The sequence below is a fragment of the Chiroxiphia lanceolata genome, chromosome 4, assembly GCF_009829145.1.
Source record: "Chiroxiphia lanceolata isolate bChiLan1 chromosome 4, bChiLan1.pri, whole genome shotgun sequence".
Classification (NCBI taxonomy): domain Eukaryota; kingdom Metazoa; phylum Chordata; class Aves; order Passeriformes; family Pipridae; genus Chiroxiphia; species Chiroxiphia lanceolata.
Window position 1 is genome coordinate 33,344,236 of NC_045640.1, and position 21,758 is coordinate 33,365,993.

Sequence of the window (21,758 nt, forward strand, 5' to 3'; positions counted from 1 at the left end):
TGCCAAGTGGAGAGGACATGTCACTGAAGGGCAACAGGCATCCTTCATACCCAGAGTCATTACAGGCATCCAACAAGTAGTTTGAGGCTTCAAGGCTAGGATGAGAAGAAAGCAAATGAGAAATGCCCAGTTCAGGCATGAAGCTGTCTACAGGGTCTTCCTTCACAGATGCTGGGTCCTCAGGGATGGCCTTGTCTTCAGATGAAGAGAGAGATTCTTTTCACTAGCATATTGGTTTGGTTGCTTGCTTCAACAGGAATCTCCAGTATTAGGGGCTTTGTATATACATGATCAAACCTTATCAATTCATTAATGGACTCCAGCTTAGTTGATGGGGACCCCAAAGGAGGAGAGATGGAGGTTGATATAGAATTTGTTTCTCCGAAGATCTCTTTCTCCAGCTTTTCCGGGCATGTTGACTCTGAATCAGCACATCTGAGAAACATCTCTGAGTCCAGACTGTCCAGAAAGCCCAACAAGAGATCAGGCTCAGAGTTGACACAAATGTGGAAAAGGGCACCTGAGGGCTGGCAGGCAGACTGTGTTCATTAGCATTCTCCCAAACCTCAAAGACAGGAGAATTTGTTTCCATGCACTTCTTTTATATTCGTTTTGTGGAGTTAAAAAAATGTTTGTGAATAAAAGCTGCGAACAGGACCTGAGCACGTAGCTGGGAACTCCAGACATTGTTTGAGATTTAAGCTACCTAGTAGCCAGCCATGAGCAGTGGCTCTGGCTAAGTGTTTGTTACCTGAAGATAACATGCAAAATGCCAGTGAACATGCACAGATAAACTACAACATTTGCTCATCAGCTTTGACACCATGGTGTACGCTTTTCTGATGTGTTGCACTGACTGTAAAGATCAACTGCACCTGCAGATTAAGTGACATTATCAGAGCAGAACAGATCACATCTGAAAAATTCTGGCCCAATTTTTGAGAGCTCATTTCAATACAATTAGGTTGCTTTACTTAGCCTAGCCAGGAGGCGAGTTAGAGAACTAAGATTTCAGCTCTAGGATGGATTCCTGTTCAAAACCACCTCCTCTCTTTTTTGTGACAGTTACAAAGGCAGCCTTTGCAACCTTTTTCTCTGCATGTTCCACTGCTCCAACAAGGATGCATCACTACTCATACATGTACTGTGTTCGTGTCTTTACTTTCCATCCAGGGAATTCTAATCCCAAAGAGAGAACTGTGGAGCCAGAGAAATAAGAAGTTAGTTACTTTTAAGTTAACCTTTTAGACAGGGTTAGAAGGTCAAAACATTTCACTCCATTATGTCAACATTTTTTAAAAGAGATATCTCGATGTTTGATGTTTGCAGCACTGGATTTATGTATATATTTTTTTTCCTATTAAATGTTTTAGCTTTTTTTCATACTGACGTAATAGAGAAGTTAGGATTTAGGAATTGGATACCCTTGTATTGTGGAAATATTTTTCTACCTCTAAGAACTCTCCCCAAAAGGTGACAGTCTTCTTAAAATCTTGTTCTTTTCCAGTTTTCTCAATTAAGCATGCATATTTTGATGTGCAGTAGTTTCTATTTAACAGCATCTCCCCGCAGAATTTAATTGTCTGGTTTCAGAATCACTTCCTTTTTTTGATGTTCCCCCTTTTTTTGGCAAATTTTCATTTATGTTTTTATGATATATTTTGAACAGGAAATCTATATCCTAGTGCAGATCATATACAGTGTCTCCCATGCTAAATGGTTTCACTGTGAGTATAGCAAACTTTAATAATAAAGAAGACATTCCATCATTTGATTTACATTCATGCTTGCAACACAGGTAACAAACACTAGGACAAGCCTACCACTTTAGGAATATTTTCCCACCAAAGGCTATGCCTTTGATGGCAGTGTAGCCTCTAGCTTCTGAAGATAAGCTGTATTTAAAAGAGCCACTACTGCATTTTATCTTTCCATTTACTAAAATATCTATTCAGTTATACCCAGTATCTTTTTGCATAAATTTTTTTTCCTGAGTAGTCACTGTGACCTCAAAGCCCTAAATGCTCAGATTCACTTGGAGCTCACAGAAGGTAAGATGCACAGTAGTGAATAAATATGCAAACACACCTAGATAAACCACCCTTTTTACTTCCCTACCCCAAAGAAATATTTGGCTGTGCTGACAGCTAACTTCAAATCCAAAATTACTTCTTTACAATGGCCCCAGTACATGTCTTGTTCACACCTATTTTCTATTGTCTGTCATAAAAATATGGAAACAATAGCAATAAGTTATTCTTTAGGTTATTTTTTTCCTCACCAAAATAAATATATTTTCAACCCTACCTGACTTCAGTGGTACGAAAGGAGACACTGTCAACTGCCAGGTATTAAAAAGTTTCTTGGGTGTATCACAGCAGCCACATATATAAATTGCTGCATCTAATTTCACTTACTAGGTAGCAGTAAAATCATGAACATGCTTTTAAAAGTAGTGAATATTCCTTGTGAGTCTTACAGAAATATCACTGTTTACGTGGTGCTAGTGGACTTCAGACAGATGATCTTGCTTCTGTATGTTCTGTTAATTGTGTGTGATTTTTGGCAATGCTTTGTTTTATTGTGAAGGATTCAAGGATAGTTGCACATTGCTCCCAACAAGATTTTTTTTTTAATTTGTCTTAGATTAGCTACTAAAAGCAACAAAATATGATTTTAGTTATAGTTTTTGATTTGTTGAGCAGGACAGTCAAAGCAATTGTAACAGTCCTTAGAAAAAGAGTTGTTTTAAGGGAACAAATATTTGGACAAAGTTTTTGAAGAAGAAATACCAAATCATTTCAACTTTCTAATTAAATTTTGATATCTAGAAGTAGTTTATTTTAGTAATGGTAAATGGGACCTGTGTGTTTTAAATGTAACAAATATAAGACAAAATTATGAACTGAGTAAATGTATACGATGAAGTAACATGATTCAATGTTCTTAAAATAAAACTTCTACAGGTGTCTAAAATTAAAATTTTTCATTCTGAATCAAAGTGAACACACAGCTATTTGAATCCAATCAACAGCTCTTTTAGGTCCATTGCCAACAGCACCATTGTAGCCCATTCTTTGCAAGAGGAACAGAGAAAGTTAGGAAATCGTTCACAGAGAAGAAAAAAAAGAAAAGTCGATCATAACTGCTAGAAAAACTAACAGGCTTTGACTGTAATCTTGTTAGATTAAAATCTGAGGACAGAATCCCAACACTTGTGCATTAGATTATTATTAAATTCATCTGCAGAGTTGAAGCATCTGTTGCTTTTCTAAGATTAAGATTGTGAAAGCTTTTATCTATAAATAAAGCATGGAACAATATCTTTCAATTCCTTTTCCTAGCCAGAACAAAGGAACAAAAAATAGAGAAGTATGTCTTATTGTAACTGGCTAAAAAAATACTAGGTTTAACAGTTGATACGCATTTACAATTCCATTGAATTTGTAAGACAAGTTTTATGTATTGAAAATATGACTGTTTTGAACAGCAATGTATCTACAAAAGCTGAGGTCCAAGAAAACATTTTAAAACCAAAATGTAAAGCACCGGGCCTGAGTCAATGTCTAGAAATTAGAGACTATTACCATTTTTTTCTATATTGCACAAAATGCATTCATTGGGATCAGTTTCTTTTTGCCTAGAGCTTAATGCTTTGAGCATACAAAATAAATTTGGAAATATTTGTTTGCAAATACAGGTAGATATTTGCATATAAATATGGTCCCATGCATGGTAATGTCTCTGTTGTTCTCCATTAGCCAATACTGATAAGGGAATTTAATTACCTAATGCCTCAGTAACTTGGCTATAATTTTGATCCAGTGGGGAATTTAACAAAATAACAGCATAACATTCAGACTAATTTGCGTTAGGAAAAGTTAAAACTGAAGAACAATGTTAAGGAAGTATGAGTCACCTCTCTGTTTAGCACAACTAAAACAGCATGTCTGTAACATTGGAAACTGATTATCTGTTGGGTTTCCATTTTCTCAAATATTAGGGGGTATTTGATGATAATATAAATGGGCAGTGAAGGCAAAAAGAAATCTTCCAGTGTATTGTGCATCTATGCAAAGAATGGAAAATGAGATGTAGAAATTATACACTTAAAATATGGGTCCCTGCTGCAGTAATGAGACTTCATCCCAGGCAGACAGAAACTTAGGAATCATAAGGATCAAGAAGATCAGAAAAGAACATATAATAAAATTCCATCTAAGATTGACGTTTTGCCCCCGGGAGGTTCCATTGAGTGGATTCTGACCTAATTTACCAGAAGGAAGTAAGGATTTACCATTCACTGCTAGGAAATAAGCAAGATGACAATGAAGGTCACCACAGAGATCTGTCTAATGACTTGTTAATATCCATTTGAAACTTTGTGTTGTGCATCCAATTGCTGATCACTGTTAATTAAAAAAGATATTGAGAGCTAGAGCTGGTATTACATTCTGCAGAGAATCTTGCCAAATAAAACCTGGAAGTGACAGTCCATGTCATTGAGACCTGCTTCCTGCTTTTACAAACTGTTCAAAAACAATCTAGATCAGAAGGATCCACAGAACAGCAGCACAGACCACTGTCCCAGACCACAAAACATTACCTACAATGTAATGAACCTAATACCTGCAGTAAAAATCGAAAAGCAAACAGAATATTACACAGGAAAAGTACAGGAGTGAGAACATTGACATTGCAATAAGAAAATTTGTTATGGGACTGTCTATAACATGTACAGGGCAAAGAATGGCATCTTTGCCTTAATAATGGTCAGTCAAATAAACAAAACTAGTCAGGAATTTATTAATTGCCAAAGATTAAGTCTACAATTATAATTCTGCCATCATATGCATCTGTCTAGCTAATAGCTCCAACTGTTTGGACATCCATGAATTTTGGTAAGAAATGAAGTTTCAGTGTATCTAAGTAACCTACTTCAGCCCAGCATGCATGGCTATGTCAAGCATAAGGTCTAATTCATATTGGGGAAGTACATATGCTGGGTTCCCTAAAAATGACTTCACCTTGACTTTTCCTTTTAATTCCAGCACACGTTAGGTGTTGTATGATGTTTTTCATACTGGGCTGCTCCTGATAACTCTGGGAAACACTTTGTAAGATGACGATCATCTATCTACATAAACATGAGCATAAGTCAAATTAATTTCCCTTCAATTGAGGTTCAGCATCTTTATATACCTAATATCTGTACCTATAATGAAAACAGTTGTATGTGTATACAGATAAATGTCTCAAAACAGTTATTTGTATCCCCCAAACTCTAGAACTGCAATTTCTACAGCTTGTAAGAATCTACTTTGGAAGTGATCTTCCTTATGGTACTTTGTAAACAGACAGTGGATACTATGTATCTTTTCTGTTTTGAATTCCTTGTGTTAACAGTACTGGGAAAAAAACAAACCTTCAGCTAAAAGCACTGAAACAAAAAACAAACTTTTCATTTGGAGAAACGATAGGAGGCAGGAAAGACAGTAGATTTGATCCTATATAGTACTACATGGCTAAATACATAAGTAAATACTGAATAGGTTCATTGAAATTCCTTGAGGTTTTGGGACTTGAAACTATTAGTCACTGCTTCATTATGGCTAATAGTTGAAATACAAATAGATTGATAAAAAAATAATCCAGAATACTTTTTAAATGTTTTTGCACTGTGCTGTTTAGCAACTGAACTAATAACAGAATGATGAGAAATATTATATTTTAGGTATTTTAATTATAAGAAAATTAGAAGTGCATTAAATCACCTTTTCTGTGTGACAGTAAAATCATTTGAAAACCATAAGGTTGCTATTTGTACTATACCCCCACTCCTCTGTCTCACCCCCCAAACTCCCCCCCCACCCCTCAAAGAAAGCTGTTTACAACAGGAAATGGCACATTTTATTAGATTTTGAGAAGTGAGCAAAGTATCAGGTTAGCAGTTGCACTTGCTCATGAAGCAGTCAAATTTTTCAGGTTTTTGTCCTCTCAAAGAACACCACTAGATGCCAGCAGTAACTTTCTGCAAAAGACAAATGAACCGGTTGGTTTCTATTTAGAAATCGGTACATACTCATAAAGGAGCTCATGAAGCCCAAAGGTCCTTATAGGAAACCTGTAACCTAAAGACTGATCCTGTAACTGGTTCAGAATCAGGGCTATGTGGCTGGCACAACTCAATTTGTTGAACTAAATTTTGAATTACAAGAAAATCCACACCCATATCCTTAAAACTGAACATTTAATACACATGGAATAAATCATTTTATTCAGCTGCAAAAAAAAAAAAAAAAAAAAGAAGCCAAGACCACAGCCTTATAGAATCTGGTATGTGTTTTGCAATCATTGCTCATAAGCCACCTGCTGCTACTGAATTTACCAGAATTTTATCCAAATAACATAAGGAGTAACATATGGCCAGAACTGCATTTTAACAGCTTTATAACAGACTAAGTCCCACAAAAATCAGAGATGCGTCATCATGACAGTGCTGAGATACCTAAAAAAACATGGCTATTCTTCCTAAGATACAAGCCTTAACCTTCCTCAAGAATGCCCACAAACTATGTTATCGTATGATTTTCTGGCAGCTGATTATTTGCAATTATGAAAAAAAACCAAACAAACCACCAAAAACCAACCCAACAAACAAAAAACAAACCAGAAATTTGCAAGCACTTGAGAGCCTTTTTTTTTTGGCAACAGACGAAGTATCTGAGAATTTCTTTTGTGATTCAGCTAAGTGTCTCTTTTATCTGCCTGCATTGCTTACTGCCATGAGGATATATGCCTTACTAAAATGCCTTTGACCTGTTTTTCCTTTCTGAATACTTGTGCTAATTTGTAGAAGCAGGCAGGTCTGAACACCAAAAATGAAAGTTCACAATGTAGGAACACTGGTATTGGAGTCTATGCCTTTACACTCTTCATCAAAGCCAGCTATGAAATTTATTCATACATGGTAATGATAAGTTGTTTTGAATTGGCAGTATAGGTAGTGTAATATTTTTACCCTTAAATTTCAATACAGGTTTCTGCATTTAAGAAGACATGAATGGAAGGTAGAAGTGATGAATAATTTTTATTTAATACTTTTGTCCCAAACAATGTCAGTAGGAAGTCACGTTATTAGTTTGGTTACAGATGACAGTAAGAGCAAATTGTATTGCAAATAGTATGCAGATGATAAGGAATTCTATTCTGTGATGTTCTCCTACAGTATAAGCCTGGGCTGTCTATTTTACTATTTTTTATCATTTTCCCTATCCTACAGGTAGAGGTGAAATTTCTTTTTCATTTTTTGAGAAAACTTAGGCATCTGCAGATAGAATATACTACATATTATTAGCTGCATTTGTGCATGCATTCAGGAATCAACAGCCTAGAATCTCCTTAGTTCTCCAAATCAGTTCCTCCTATGAAATTTTTCCCACTTGTATCAAAAGTGAACTGATCATGAAACTTGAGGCCTTAACAGCTTCTGTAAGCAGATTTTTGTATTGTTATTTTCTCCATCCTCTCTCCTTCCATTGAAGTGACTGTGACAGGCAGTTGAGTGTTGTGTAAATTAGGTTTTAAGTCCTTTAGCACAGACAGTATCTGAAGTTATGTAGCACCTGACAACCTTAGGTCTGGACATTACCATAGTGTTAGTCCTTGTTAAAAGATCCAAATTGGAAATTTCAAAAAATATGCAAAAGATCCAGAGGGCACGTTCTATGGTCCTTGCAAGTTCTATAGTCCAGGAACACTTAAAGGTGTGCAACAGCATTGAGCTGGCTTACCTAAGTCACAGCAATGGAGTATCTAAGCATGTAGCAAAACTATATCTGAATCAAATGGTGCTTCCTTGAGCTACACTGCTTAACTTCCAGATCATTTCTGCTACCAAGGCTATTACAGTAGATACTCAGGAAACAATAGGTAAGAGACAACAAATCCTTTGAAGTGCCAATAAAATCACTTCTATCAAGAAGAAGACAGTTCAAAGTACAATCTTGTAACTTGTCTACCTTGTAAGACAAGGTCAAAGGTAAATTGCAAAAAAAGAATTTTAAAAAAAATGAGTGAGACAGACAAACTATCTACAGACTTAAAAATAAATGTGTTCAAATCTTATTTGCATTTTCTATTAAGGTACCTGGATGATTTTTTGCTACAAATAGTTATCAGGAAAAAAAATAAAAGGATAATTTCACAGAATCTAGGGTTTTAAACCTAAAATGAGTGTTATGCCTTGAAATAATGTCTTTTCAGTAGGCATTATTTACTTTAAGGTAAACAAGTACAAAAAGGAATCTACTGCAGAGCAGCACATCTCACCAGTATTGCTGACTGCAACCATGAAACACACATGATTTGGATTCCCAGAAAAACTGAACTGGGCTTTAGATTGACCTTACATCAGGAGTAAAACTTTGGGCTAAGAAAGCCTTATTTTGCATGTAAGTCCAATTAATTTGACAACTGGAAGCTCTTACATAAATATGACAGCTAATGAATGACCTTCCCTCCAAACTAGCTGAGATTGTTTTTTTTTTAAAAAGAATGATTCTTAAAGCTATAACTTTAAACACAAAACAGTGAGATAAGCAAGAAAGCTGTGGATCAGGAACACCAATTGCACAGAAAATTTTTGTATGTTCTTCCTATGCTTTAAAACTTCTCAAGTATTTTTAAATTATTTCACACCTCCCTTTACAGACATGCTTATTTGTACATTCTCGGAGCAACCACTCAAAAGCAATTTCTCTCCATCTGAAGCCATGCCCCTGACAATATTGACAAGGTCAGTGAGGTCCACAGGAAGTCATTTGCTGAGTAAGTGCTAGTCATGCAATTTACAGCTGCTTGGATGAGCTGTTTTAATTTACAGCACACTTTTTCAAGTTGTCAACCTGTTTTAAAAAAAATGCCTGAATTATTCCCATCAATGTTGTTGCATTCTCTCCTCAAGTGAGAATATTATCCAGATTTTTAATCCAGATGTAAGTAGTGTTGTGGTTTTATGTATCCCATGAACTAAAATGGATAGTAGTGCCCACTTTTTTTTATAGCCACTTTTCATTCCTGTCACATTTAATATGAGATGAAGAAATAAGATATCAGAGCTCTTAAAGCAGTTCAGGGACATAATTGAAGGAATGATTAATGCTGTTGCATAAACAGGATCTGTTTTAATCATTTGGATACAGAATAGATCATGACTTTTTAAGAATACTTATAGTAGACATTAGAACGCTGTTCTCTGTGAGTTACCCTGCTCTGTTTCACAGAAGTTTTACATCAAAAACTTTGAAAAATTGAAAAGGAGGGGAAAAAGTTCAAAGGATATCAGAAAAATGATTTGTTCTCTTAAGCAAATAAAGCACTCTGTGCATAAATACATTCCTGAGCAGTGCCTGGAAACACATCACAGAAGAGTTCTCTAATAAAGTGATCATATTATTCATTAACATTTAAAAACTATTCCAGCATACTGCTCTGTGGTATGTTCTCAGCCTGCTTTGCTGCAGTTAAGAAAAAGGTCCAGGGTTCATAGGGGAGGGCTTGTAAGCAGCTCACAAACAACGTGCTTGAAATTCCTTCCTTTTGTAGCAGGAGTGCAAAACTACAGTTGAATAATCAAGCTATTGAACTAGGATTTATGCCAAAAAGACTAATTTGTAAGCTGTGTCCAAAGTGTCTGGGTTTGAAGTGATTTGCATATTTCTTCCTCTGTTATTCTAGGAATGCTATGGGAAACTTGCTACCCCAGGTCTCAGCAGTAGGTTTCTCATGCATACCTTTCCAAACTTGTCTTTGGAAACATGAAAGCAATGTGTGTGACAAGCATCAATGTTATACTCGTGTAGCTTATGAATATAGGTATTCATGAAACAGGAACCTAACTTGAAATTTCTTACTATGTACAGTGAGATTCTGTTTATCTAGGTTATGCAAAATCATAAGGCCTGTGATAAACATGAGTAATGAAAGCCAGCCAAATGTTTATGTGCAAGATAAAAGGTAGACTTATAGCTGTGAAATAGGAAATAGCGATGACACTGTACTGAATGCAGGGCAGCCCTGGGCGTTCCCCAGCACACAGTTTTTATTCAGTACTGTGATACAAAACCTGCTCTTGTAACTGGAACTGAGCAAATGTACAATTTGACTGTGACACTCTGGTATTCACATTATATTCCTTATTTCACTGCATAATAAATTCATTAATTTAGTCATGGGAAGTCATTAAGCTAACGACTTAAATCACTCCCTATGAAATTACTTTCAAATGCTAGTTTAAGGAGCGCACAAAAGTTATGGCAGAAGTGCTCACTTAGATGAAGTCCAATGATATTGAATGGGAAAGCTAATGCAATGCAGTGGCTATTCAAGTTCAGTAAAAGAGACAAGCAAACGAGCTGGGCACTAAAGGCACAGTTGGATATAACTCTTTTTTTTTACCGCAATGTACACATACAGATGTATCTTTTTCCAGGGTTTGACATTTTATAAGGATGTTTTGCTTTTGAAGTACTTTTCTTCTTGTGTGAGCCATTATGTTTGTATCCCTTATGCAGCCTGAAGCAGAATCCTTTGGAAAGAGAGTAGAAGATAGGCTCCTTTGCTGAGGGGCAACTGAGCATGCCTAATGGAAAGAAGGTTCAGGACGCTGCAGAGTGTATCAAAAAAGGCATTCAGTGCTGCCTGACTGCACTGGCCTGCCAAGCAGCAGGAGCAGTGAGTCTTTCTACTACCCACGAGTGTGGTGGGGAATGCATTCAGCTGTCTTTGGTGAGCCCCTGAGACATGCTAAAAGACAACCCTGTCATCACCCCTTCTCATATCCACCTTGTTGAGCTGTAAAAAAACTCTTCTACAACCGCAGATCATCAAGAGGGGTGGAGGTACATACACTTAACTTAAAAGTGTAGCAACTTTAAGTTAGTCCTCTTTGGAAAATCATCATTAAGCCTTATGCTGTAAATGGGCTTATAACTTAAGTCAACATAGCCCATTAACTGGTTGAAAATCCAAAAGCTTTTTACTTTGCATCTAAACCACTGCTTGAACATTTAAATTTTCTTGGTACCATTGTTGTTTTTTTACTTCAGAATGTCTCAAAAAGATGCTTTCACAGAGGCTTGAGACCCTGTTTGCCTGCAGATGACAGAGCCATACAACGATCAAATTCTTTGCAGCTTGTACAGTGTTTTGTTTTACACATTTTTGTTGGAGTGCATTTTTTTATTGATCATTGAGTTTTTCCACAGGAATAGCTGCTTAACCAAACTTATCATGCTTTTGTCAATGTGAAATGCATTGAAAAGAATTTAGGACCCTAGATAAGAACAGCAATCTCGTCTCATTTCTTGATAGCAATTAAGGCATATTAAGTCTTCCCCAGCTGCTCAAGATCTCTGTGCAAATCTGTCAGTGCAACAAATACATATGTTGTGGCAAACATAACCTGCTTAACTTTCATTTTGATACTACAAATGCTCTTGCAATGACATACAGCAAAGAATGCTTTCTCTTATGACTATTATACTACCCTGTATCAAGCATTAGTAAAAGATGCATGTACACAAGTAAAAATGCAGCCAGTGACATTCCAGCTAATAATTCAGACTGGAAGCATAGCCTAACCTTGTGACCAGCAGCTGCATGAAAAAAAATAAGCTGTTCCAAAGGAAAAAGTCTAAATACACTTTGCTATCAGCTTGGAAAGAAAACATGATGATACAAAAGTCTGAGGAAATTTTTCATAAAGTTACGTAATTTCATACATATATAACTCTAACCTCTGCAGTCAACCATAACAGGAAAGAGTACTTGGGGCATACCCAGCCAGTATATTTCTAGCTGTTACAAGCTTTCTCTGTTTGGTAGCAGACACACAATGTGAGAAGCTGATTTTAGATATCCTAAAGAGGACATTTGGGGTTTGGGGGATGGAATTTTAAGGGTGGTTTTGAACAAACATAACCTTTACAGAAGCCAAAAGCCCATCATGTGATTTGGAAAGAAGTAGTCAAAGATCATTGCTTGAATGGATTTTGTCAGGGTCAAGGCAAGAATCCAGCAGTACATACCACCAATGCCACCCACTTACAGCACTGCACAAATAGTTTTAGAAAATAAATTCCGGAAGAGGCACTTTGTACAAAACTACCAGCTCTCAAGTGAAAACTGCGTTTTCTAGGAAGTAATAGGGAAATACGTGGCAAAATTAGGACAAAGTGACTAAGTCCACAGAAACTCATGTTACATCTGTACTTACCCACAAGCTTTGATTTAAGGTTGCAGTATTTAGAGTTGGCAAGGTCATGATTTGGTTTTCTGATTCTCTTAATTCTGCCCAAATCCAAACCATTTTGCCATTGAAGCTTAAAGTAATCTCAAAGTAAAACACAGGTTTTCAGTAGAAGTACTTTTGAAGGCTAATCCTGATATTCCAAGCGATGTGCAGAAATGCTTACCCTGAGGAGGAATAACCCCAAGTACCCAAGCACACAGAGTCCATTTAAATGGAAAGTGGCATGACAGGGGAAAACCTGAAAATCTTCATGGAAGACAAGTTGAACCCAACCTGTGCAGCAAACCATGATGACATCTTGAGTTGCATTAGCCAGCAGGCACTGGAGGTGGTTCTTTCCCTACATTAATCACTACTGAGAGCACATCTGTACCACTGTGTACAATTCTGGGCTCCCTGGGTACTAAACAGATATAGATATACCAGAGCAAAACCAGTAAAAGCAGTTAAAGGATTGGAGTGGTTTTCGTGTTAGAGACTGACAGTTCTATGATTATTCAGCCTGAAGAAGTATCTAATGAGAGGATGTAGAGTCTGAGCCGGACTCCTTTCAGTAGTACCCAGTGAAAGGATGAGGCAATGGACACAAACAGAAATACTGGAAATTGTTTAAACAAAAAAGGTTTTACTTAGGGTGATGAAACACTGGGACATGTTTCAGAGGTTGTAAAGCCTCCATCCTTGGAGATATTCAAGAGCAGATGAGACACAGCTAATACCAGCTTGCTCTATGTGACCCTTCTTTGTGTAGAGGCTTGACTAAGCAGTCTTCATAGGTCCTTCTTCCATCCTCAACTATTTTATGATTCTACAAAGAATCCATGAGACTTTACATCATCCACTTCGAAGAGCCCAGGCCAACCTAGCTTCCGTTTAATGGGTTTCACTTGGTCACATCTGAGTCTGATTAAAAGAAAGCACCAAATGTTCCACTTACAATGAAAGCCAAATTCACTGGTAATATTGTTAGAAAGCCATGAGTCTTAGCAGAGATCTTTACACAGTGCTAATAAGAAATGGAAACAGCCTATGTCAATGCATTTATTTATACATTTGAGCATCATCAAGCATGCATTTAAACAGAGATAGTGTAGACTATGCAATACTGTAGCAGACTCGAATCAGTGCAGGGGGTAATCTACCTCAGTATATTCAAATTTAGACTTTAAATGTAGTTGGTCATATTCCAGCAGGAGCAAGGTAGAGTTCATTTGAAACCAAGAGTTAACACTTGCTCCAAAGGAACCTGACTTTTTGCTGTAACCCATTTGTATTGTACTGGTAGCCTAGAGTAGAGAAATAAATACTCTTTTCAGTGTCTGGCAGTAGGTAAGAATTAGAAATGTGACCTAAAGCGTGGTATTGTCTACTCTGCAGAGCTCTATATGAACTAGAAGAGGGAATAAGTTATATAGTGCTAGAATTTAATTAGCCAAAGTTGTTAATACAACCTGAAGTGAGGGCTTTGGTTGACTATTCTTTTCATCAGATTTCATCCTAGATTACTTTGCCTAGAACAGCTTCTGATCAATGGACATAGCTCTGAGTACAAATGCCCAAATTCATTAAGTTCTTTGTCTTATAGTGGCCATCATGTAGAGCTTTTCAAAGTCATCAGTAAAGAAACTAAATTAAATTTGTTAAGAACTTACAAGTTCACATCAGTAAAAGAAAACATCTACTGCCATTTTTTTGCTGTAAATGCTTTTTTGCACTAGAAAAAGGTGAGGAAGCAAGATTTCCTCCGCTGTCATTTTTCTTGATGTTTTTCTCATCAATTTGACTTTCAACTAAAATACAGGAAACATGATACTATATATAGTAAAACCATGAAATTAATATATGTAAATCAATGTTATAGGATTAGAAGTCTCTTGGATTTTTATTACTTTTATGTACATAAAAATAAAATAGAAATAAAAAATGCAAATATATTCAAATAAATTATGAGTGACACCTTTATTTTGATACTCCTCTGAATATACTTATTACACAACTGAAATGATGCACATATGGAAAAAGTAGGATCGTGTAACTGAATAAAATTCTGTATATTGGCAAAGCCAAAAAAATTACAGAACTTTAAACACCTCATATTTCAATAGAAGCAACCACATTTAGTATAAAATTTTCTTGACATCCAAATGCTTTTATTCCTTCTGAAGACAGTGATAAAGTGAGTCATTCACAAGCAACAGTAATATGGTATCTTCCTTATCAACACCATTTTTAGCTCTGACCAGTCTACCACACAGCACTAAGCAGCCAACACAGGCATAAGAAATCTAACACTTGTTTTCTCTTCAGTCCTCGAGCTGGACGTACCCTGCTCCATCTTTTCTGAGCTGATATGAACTGCTGACTCTGCATGCTGGACCTGGGAATAAAAGTATAGGAAATAGAGCTTTCCTCGGGGTTCTGGTGATCAAAAACTTCATGAATGCTTCAGTAAATTAAGAACCTCATTTCAAATGACTGTAGGTGCAGTACTGCAGTACTGACCAGGCTGACAATACTTACTGAGCAGAAGAAAATTTAAAAAAATTTCATTTGTTCAGCATCTGAAGCCTGATGAAAGCAGTGCTATACAGTCATTTAAGAGAAAATATTGCAAGACTCCTTTTCAACATAAACTGAAAATGGCGTGGTAACAGTTCCCTACCCAGTATGTTATTGTACCGCAAAGGCTCAACACAACCCTATTGGAATCAATGGAGGTTATACCCATTTGCATCAGTAAAGGATCTGGCTGCAACTCTTTAGTGGTCAACAGCAGTTCAAGTATATTCTAAAGAACTTGTTTGTGTTGCATTCTCCCAACTTTGAAAACTGTTCAGTTAATGTATAAAAACTTGCACTGTTCTGGAACATGGATCTATTTGAAAGAGGTGACTCATTCTTTTGCTGAGGACAGCATTAAAAGTACAACAAACTGAACTTAAGTTAGAAAGGAAATAAATACACTGGCAGACAGAACTAAAAGGCTCACTGGTGTCACGCTATTAAGTCCTAGAAAATTACTCTATCGTTCTGCTGCCCGAGCCTAAGATTCTTTCCTTTCTTCTTAATCTCACTTTCTGGACATTATCCAGCTTACTTGATTCACCTCTCTACTTGTAGCCTCTGTCAATCTTTAGAAAAATAAGCCCTGTGAATTTTTTTTTCTTTCTTCTTGTTGCCAAGGATTCTGTTTAAAAAGCATGCTTGCTTGACTTTCAGGAATTTGCACCAATATAGAATAGTGATGAGTTACAGCATGTTCAGGAAATGCACACACTTCCAAGCACAGAAAGAGCTGATGACCAACAAGGCAGCTATAGTATTATGCTGCACATATTTCACCATTTCCTTTTTATCAGCAAGAAGCTTTATAAATATTTACTTGTATTTGTTTGAAACTAACCAACCAAGATCCTAATAAGCCTGACAAACACTTCAGTATGCGTTATCAAGTAAAATATTACAAGCCAGGTGGATATGAAAAGCATGTCTGGAAAAATTAGCAAATTCCTGCTTAAAAACAATACTGCAAGGGTTTTCAGTAGAAGTAAATTTTCATGCTAATCCTCACAGTAATTTGGGATACTGTCAAACATTAACTTTCAAGGTCATGTCTATGTATTTCATATTCCAAAACTTCTCATTAGTCTCAAGCGTAAATCAGACTTCCAGTCTTTTGTGGAAAGGAGGTCTAAACCAGAAGAGATGGAGAGAGAAGGAGCCTTCTTCAATTTTTTGCATCACCTAGGACAGCAACCTGTGCCTATCACAAAGGGGGATGATCCTATGCACATCACTTGTCAAGGGCTTCTCCACATGTCTTGTCCTGGAACTATTCTTCTCTGTGCAAATTACTAAACATTTCCAGCAGAAATTACATGATCCTGGACATCCCAGAACCCTGGACACAGCTTGAAGTTAGATTAATATCCTCATCAGCCATTATTTTATTTCTGACTGTAGTACTACCATGGCTCTCAGACTTTCTTTCTTGACACTCAAAGACTCCCTGAAGAATATAATCTTTTGAAAAAGCCCTTCCTTTTTTTTCAATTAGCATTTTCTGCTGAAAATTCCCACTGAACACCTCACCAGCTTCATATTTTAGACACCTCCATGCCATGAGAAAAAATGCTGCTACAATGTATCACATTAAGTTTGTTTTTCAATGTACTTCAGTCACTCCAATCTATGAACAACATCACCCAGTGTAAATTTCACTAACACCCTTGTGGTTTAGTGCTCCCTGCTGTCTGGCCTTGAGCCTCTAGATAGGTCCAATAGAACATGCTAGGCACTTGGACTTAGTTGAAAGGCAGTGGCAGCTTCCTTGGCCTTAAAGCTTCTTCTCATCTTTATTAAGCATCTATCTTGCCCTGGCATCTATCTTCTTGTAATCCAGATTAAGAATAGTGCTTCAAGTTTATAGTGCAATTCAGACACTGGTACTCAAATGGATTTCTGTTGCGTTAGAAGCAGATTAAAAGTCTGGTTCAGAATAACACTCTAGTCTAAATAGAGAATTTTTAATGTTGATTACAACACTGTCAGGTGTGCATAAATTCCCCACTCCCTCTCCACCTTAGGAATTTTGTGTGGGTACATTCTCTTAGTGTGAACACAATTTCAATGTAATAGAAGAGTTCTATCAGAGCATCTGCCTTCCTGCTAATTTTGCCAATTGTGGAGATAAGATTAATATACCTCAGTTTGTCTCTGTCCTACTTACAGGGGCTGGGACCAGTTTATCACTACGTGGGTATAACCAAAACTGTGTATTCTACACAGTCTATGTCATTTCTGATGGATGGTTGATAATGGATCATTTGCAGCAGCTGCCCAGGGCACACCTGACACCTCAGGCTACAAGATGGGTGTTAAAGAAACCCTGCGAGGGGCGTTTCTTTGTCTTCATGCTAATAACTGTAATAACAGCTGTGATAACTCCCCTCAGGGGAGGCATTAGCACATTCATACTCAGCCTGAGGGGTCATCTCTGCTAATGGGCCATACTGAACTGGCATAATAGGCAGCTGCAATGACCTAGACCATAGAAGATACCAAAAATATCCCATGACTGGCAGAGTTAAATCACCCATTGTGAAACTCCACCCTGGAGGAGGTATTGGACATTCCCACCTGAACCTGAGCATATATAATCTTGGGGGTTTGGGACTTCTGGTACCACTTGTTGGCTCCAGAGGAGATCCAGAAGTCCAACAGGAGTGTGGTTACCACTCTTGACAGGACTGCAATCATTACTTCAACAGGACTGCGACCATCATCTGGACCATCAGATTTCCTTTCCTTTTACTTTGCCCCCAGGGGGACCACGTGGTGCTCAGCACGGGGGGGTAACAAACACCGTTCTGTCCTTGTTCCAGGGTGCAGGGTTATACATCTGTCTTTATAGGTTAAAAAGCAGTTTTTCTGTTTACTAAATTGTGACTGACTTGTAATTTCTCTTGAGTTGGGTTCATTTCTCCTGATGGTTTACTTTTAAACCAGCACAGTCTCCCATCATGACACAAACTACTAGGAAGGTACAGTAGATGTAAAACTTTCGAGAAGAAATACACTTACTGCAGAGATCACAAAACTCTTCCCTACTTCCTTTTGGTCTTTGGCAGGAAGAGAAAGCCAACAGTATCTCAAATATTCAGCTACCATCAGAATATGGATTTGGACTGTGGCTCATTCCTTTTTCAGGCCAAGAAATTCTTGGATGGTTAAAAGCAGGACGCAGGCCAGGTGAACCACCTTGGCAGCCTGGGATGTGGCCCACAGACTATTACTATATTTATCTAAATGTAATGTTATGCAGGGAGTACAAGCAAACATCTCTGCATAGATAAAGCCTGCTAAAAGCTAACAAGATCTTTCCTTTTTGCTGTACTTGAGGCTTTCATATTTTTCCATTGTCCAAACTATTTGAAATAGTCCAGATTTTAGTACTACTGCTTATGAAAAACTTTTTGTTTTCCACTACTCTTAAGGCACTTTAATTTTTCCTTCTAAAATAATATCTACTAAACTAAGTGTTATGTAGAAAAAAAAAATCAAAAATACTTTCCTATCCAAAAGACATGAACATGAATTTACTGCATTGTCATATTTCACCTGCTGTTTCTATCCTTGCAGATAACTACACTTCATTCAGAATTTCATTCAGACGGCTTGATGTCAGATCAAATCTTGCCCAGCAAGAGTTTCATGGTAACAAATTGCTTACACATAAAGTTATACATTACAGAGTATCTCAGTCTGCCAGAATTTTACACATTTGCTCTGAGATTCAAGGTATTAAATTACATCCAGAAGAAAGTCCTAAGAACTGTTTCATTTTATGGGTGACAAAATGGTTCAGTTCCTTTCAGGTGAGCAGGTGTGTGCATTTGGTTGCTGGCTGGGGTTATACCACACATTTGGCTTTGAAAACAAGACACAAGAATTTAAAAAAATCAAAACAACTTTGAAGCAACCCGTTGTGAACAATACTTAATCTTGTTTTGTTCTGTGCCAACAATCATTCTGGAAAATATTTTGTGAATAATATACCCTGCTGTGAGTTAGATAATAATTTAAAATACTGTTCTCAAATGATATTGTGAGTTATACCTGAGGACATGCTTCGAAGAATTGGAGGAGTCAAATATGGAAGCCACAGTAGGTTTTCCAAAGAAAGAAAATGAAGCTGAAAAATTGAGTCAAGATGGTAAAATTATAACGTAACTATTCACAATAAACTGAATCTGCAATTCAGAAACTAGATCTACAAACCCAGCAGAGCTGAGTAACAGCATAGCTGAGAGAAGTCTTCAAAATAGTGCTGTTAAGAGAACACTGAAACTTTAAGTGGGTGCAACAGGTGACAGATCCCATCCTTATCTATTGCTGCAGCAAGCTTTTGTAATTACATCTAAAAGAATTTTAAATAGCCATGAAAAATAACAATGTAAAACAATATTATCTTTAAGGGGACTGCTATAGCAGCATACACAGTATCTTTCAAAACCAATAAATCTATACAGTTATGAATTTCAACATTCAGCATGAAGACACTTTATAATAATTACTCTTGGTAGGTTTTCAGAAGGATGACCCTGTAACCTACATCTCAAGTAAAGAGTATTGAGTTGTTAGAGTACCATACTCACTTGTCAGATTTTCCTTCTTCTCTTCCTTTCAACTTTTGCCCACCACCTCCTTCCACCGCAAACAAAAATTTGGACATTATCAGTCACCTTTGCCCTGACTCTGAATACTCCAAGAATAACAGTGTGCTTGGCGCAGCCGACAATATTTGGAATGAAAGTAGTTTCATACCAATCAAGTTAAATTATAACCCATACTAACCTCAGTTCAAATTCTAAAAAGACCACCAGCAGTAGACAGATCAAAGTCAGGGATTCCTAAACTGGGAATTATAGCCAGCTGTAGCATACCAGTAGAGCCTTCCAGGCACCACAAGTACTTGCAGCTTCAGAGAATCAGCTTGCAAAATCCTAACTGGACAAGCTCATCCTCCAGGTTCCATCTGGATTGTGGCATAAATACAAAAGAGAACAGAAATCCCTGCTGAGTTCAAGTAACTGCAAACAGGTAGGTACTGGGAGGGTATATGAGCTGTCTGGGGAATGTGTAGTTTGTGCCTCTGCTGGACAATAATAAAGTAGAGAAGGATGGGAAAGAGAAATGACAAATCAAAGTGTAATAGTCCTAAAAACGTGTTCTAAAGTAGGGAGTAAGAAGAGAATAGTCAGAATAGAAGCTGAAGTCTGAGGTGGGCTTCAGCAGTTTTCTGTGAACTTATTTTAAAGAGTATCTCAAGTGGGTGGAAGACTCCAGAGAAAGCTGCCTCCGTTTAAGCATCTAAGAGGCAGCTAAGAAAAGCAACACTGGAAAAGTCCACAGAGGGTAAGATAACACACGATGTTAACTGTTTCTGAGGTTGTTTTTTGCTTTACTTCTCCCTGTAACTAAACCTAAAATGCGGGAAAGGGAGGTGGATAGTTAACTAAGAAGGTCATGCATGGCAGTTCAAGTCATCACTCCTGCAGCTTATGCCATTGTTGCAGGCATCTGCCACTCACAGGCCAGGGTCCGCCCACCACCCATCCCCACTTGGTAGAATGGCCTTTTTTCATGATGAAATCCTCTCAAACATAAATCACTGCACTCATCACACTGCTATTGCCTACAAGGCCCACACAGCAAATAGAAATTGTACAAAGGCAATGGTCACTCCAGGACAAGGCTTTCTCCTTACCTCGCAGAACATGCCTAGCAGGCTTCACTTTGTTCATGATGCCATGACCATAGCAAGCTCTTGCCCAGCAAATGTTGCCTCAGAATCCCCTATCACCCCTAGACAAAGCTCCTTCCAACACATCCCCATTCTTCAGGGCTTCTGCCTCACTTAGGGACAGCTACTGCCTTCCAAAGGACTGCTTTTCACAAGATTAGAAAGCTGCTCGAAACACAAGGCGGTCAACTCATGAGTAAGGACTCCCCAGATAACAAGTCCTCTCTTGGAGGACAAGCCCACCGAAACATGAGGCACTCAGCTCATGAATAGCATCACTGCACTCTCCTGCCACCCTCACCACCTTCATACCATATGGAAGCTGCACACACGGATGTGCAAGTCGTACTGAAGGCTGCCATTCCTCCAACAACTCACTTCTCACAAGAGAAAAGCTTGCCTGAATCCCTTAACCTATGGACCCATGCTGCCACAGCACACTTCACCCTACCACCGTCAAAAGCATCTGCTCCTTGTGGGCAAGTCTGTGCCTCCTTTCTCCATCCTTTTTCCAGAAACTTCAAGCCCTCCCAAATGCCTCTCATATAAGGCACTTTGCAGGTAAACACCATCACAACTGCACATTCCTGCCAGCTCTGCTGCCCTCACAGACCTTGTAAACCTCATCTAGGCACCTGCCCCTCCTCAGGGAAGCTAATCTTTCCTGCAGTGGACGCTTTTACAATACAAGCCCATACAAACACTGTTTAGTTCAAAATCATCATCGCAGCAAAACTCCTGCCAACTTTCACAAATGGCAGTAGCCCACCAGTCTCTCTGCCTACCACCCCAGCTAAAGCTCCAACCCTTGTGACGGGTCCCTTCTGCAAACATGAGACATTCAGCCTGCAAACTCAATCACATGCTGCTGTTTACGCCATCACCCTCACAGCACACAGGAGACACACAGGCATCTGCCATTCCAGGGAAAGGCTTTCCCCATCCCTGAAGCAGTTCCTGAATTAGGAGATTAGGCTCATCCAAACACCTGTCAAACTTGAGGAACTTCTCTTGGAAACACACCATCATACCCTCTGCTCCACACTACCACCATTTATTCCCCCCTCCTACCCCCCATCCCAGGAAGGGTGGAATATGTGGAAGGCATATGCCAGTGTGCATCTTTCCTGTGGAAAGCTT

General features: G+C 37.9%; 1 protein-coding gene across 2 annotated transcripts in view; it reads right to left on the reverse strand.

Moving 5' to 3' along the window:
* The window catches only part of TLR3 (toll like receptor 3), a 35,771-nt gene extending 16,163 nt beyond the window's left edge, over positions 1 to 19,608 (reverse strand). The window contains exons 1-2 of one of the 2 annotated variants that reach the window (XM_032686754.1): positions 19,471 to 19,608; positions 1,140 to 1,197 (exon numbers count right to left, since the gene is read on the reverse strand). The gene's annotated coding sequence lies outside the window, so the exon portion shown is untranslated. The remainder of the gene's footprint in view (positions 1 to 1,139; positions 1,198 to 19,470) is intronic. The other variant, XM_032686753.1, reaches the window with a different exon arrangement.
* Positions 19,609 to 21,758: the final 2,150 nt, after the last annotated feature.